Raw genomic sequence first — 2,636 nt, 5'->3', positions numbered from 1 at the left:
TAGACAACTTTCTAATGGGTCTTCAGACAAGATGTTTGGTAATGACTCCTGAACTAAGGCTTCTATCATGTTCACCTCCTCAACACATGTGTCATCTAGCTCATGAGGTTGCTTACTGACATTAAAAATGTTCATCTCCATAGTCATATTACCAAAAGATAAACTCATCACACCATTTCGACAGTTAATGATCGCATTAGACGTAGCTAAAAATGGGCGACCTAAAATCACAGGTATCTGGTTCTCTGGGTCAGGGACAGGTTGGGTATCTAGGACCACGAAATCCACTGGATAAATAAACTTGTCGACCTCAATAAGAACATCCTCGATAACACCTCGAGGGATTTTAACAGACCTATCAGCTAACTGCAGTGTCATCTGAGTAGGTTTCATTTCACCAAGTCCTAGCTGTAAGTATACATGGAATGGCAGTAAGTTCACACTGGCTCCTAAGTCAAGTAAAGCTTTTTCTACCCGGAAGTTACCTATTGTGCAAGCAATGGTAGGAGAACCTGGGTCTTTGTACTTTGGAGTTGTGGTGTTCTGAATGATTGAACTTACGTGACTAGCTAAAAAGGCTTTCTTATGGACGCTAAGTTTTCGCTTTCGCGTACACATATCCTTAAGGAACTTGGCATAAGCAGGAATTTGCCTAATTGCATCTAATAAGGGAAGGTTTATGGTAACTTGCTTAAAAACCTCCACTATGTCATTAAAGTTCGATTCCTTCTTTGTTGGTACTAATAGCTGAGGAAATGGGGCTCTAGGCCTAAAATCAGACCTTTCAGGAACCGAATTCACATCATCAGAAACTTTATCAGTCTCTTCAGCTACTGGTCCTGAGAGGTGAGATCCTGAGGGGTGAACTACAGTATGTTCACTATCGGGCATGGTTACCTTATTGTCTACAACTCTACCACTTCTAAGGGTTCTAACAATTCAATTGATTCGATGGTTTTGCACCTAATTCATGAACTCCTCTAGGGTTGGGTTGTGTTTGACTAGGAAACTTACCTTTTTCTCTCAAAGAATCACTTATCAGACCAACCTGGGTTTTTAACTCGGAAATAGCCTGACTATTTTCTTGTCCTATCCTGTTACTAGCTTGTAGACTCTGTTCTACGGATAACTGGAATTTTGCAGTTTGCTGAGTTAACAAGGCGAGAGATTCCTCTAAACTTAGGATTTTCTTATCTGACTGATTCTGAAACTGAGCTAGTCCTGAAGGATTCTTAGTATAGCCAAAACCTGGGGGAGCATTAGAATTACTAAACTGACCTTGACTTTGGCCCTTAGACCACGAAAGGTTCGGATGGTTTCTCCAACCAGGATTATAGGTTTCTGAATATGGGTCAATCTTTTGACGGTTATCAAATCTAGTGTTATTATAAAGAGCATTGGCCTGCTCTTCAATATTCTGGCCTTCCCAAAAAGGCTCCACTCTACCACTAGTCTGGCCCACTTCTAAGGCTTCTAACCTTTTTGCTATAGCAGCAATTTTGGCATCTGATTCATAGCCTCCTTCTACCCTATTAACGTTTCCTCTACTTAAAAGAATTGTTTTCTGGGGTGCCCTACTATTTTCCCATTGCTGGGTTTTTTCGGCGATTTCATTAAAAAATTCCATCGCCGCATCAACAGTTTGGTTTTCAAATCCACCAGTGCATAGAGACTCAACCATGGTCGTTGTGGAATAATCTAAACCCTCATAAAGGATCTGAACTAGCCTAACCTTTTCTAAACCATGATGAGGACACTGGGATAATAAATCATTGAACCTTTCCAAATACCTATATAAAGATTCTCCCTCTTGTTGTGAAAATGTGCATATTTGCGTCCTAATAGACGATGTTTTGTGCCTAGGGAAAAACTTATTGAAAAAGGCAGATGTAAGTTGTTCATATGTCTCAATTGACTCGGAGTCCAAACTATACAGCCACGACTTGGCCTTATCTTTCAGGGAAAATGGGAATAACCTAAGTTTCAAAGCATCATCATCTAAGCCTCTAATTCTTAGAGTACTACAAATTTCCTCAAAATCCCTAACATGGTAATAAGGGTTTTCATTTTCTTTCCCTAAAAATATTGGGAGCATCTGTAAGGTCCCAGGTTTCAGTTCATAGGGTGCCTCCGTTTCAGCTAACTTAATACATGAAGGACGGGTAGTCCTAGTTGGATTAAACAAAGCTTTCAAAGTTGCCATTTCTGGCGCTATCGGAGCAACAAGGATTCTCTCCTCAGTCAAAGAACGTTCAAAAACAGACTCTTCAAAAGCCGGACTTTCTAGATTAAGGTAATCGAGACGCTTCGAACTACTAGGTTTCTCTTTAACAAATCTACCTAGTGCGTCTCTTTTACGTTCAGGCATACAATAGAATTTTCTAAATTGGAAGGGTAAGAAAACACAGATCAAGGCCGACTCAACCAAATCAAACCTATTGATTTCTAGCAAACAAAAATCATGATGGCTCCACTTAGATTGTTTCTAGGCAAGCTTCTAATCCTTCGAACGGGAATTCGTTATAATTTAAGCAAACCCTTCTGGAATCAATCTGAGTTAACGTAAGTTGAATAGAGGCGAGGGAAGCTCGGTGGAGCTTTGATACCCAAGGCCTCACCGGTATTACAAGGCGGCG

At 40.4% G+C, this 2,636-nt stretch overlaps 1 pseudogene; it reads left to right on the top strand.

Moving 5' to 3' along the window:
• The first annotated feature begins 1,739 nt into the window (after positions 1-1,739).
• Positions 1,740-1,839, top strand: LOC113307227 (annotated as a pseudogene).
• Positions 1,840-2,636: the final 797 nt, after the last annotated feature.

Source organism: Papaver somniferum, chromosome 8, assembly GCF_003573695.1.
Source record: "Papaver somniferum cultivar HN1 chromosome 8, ASM357369v1, whole genome shotgun sequence".
NCBI classification, from domain to species: Eukaryota; Viridiplantae; Streptophyta; class Magnoliopsida; order Ranunculales; family Papaveraceae; genus Papaver; species Papaver somniferum.
Note: the sequence above shows the minus strand (reverse complement) of the source record. Positions and strands in the feature narration are given on the sequence as shown.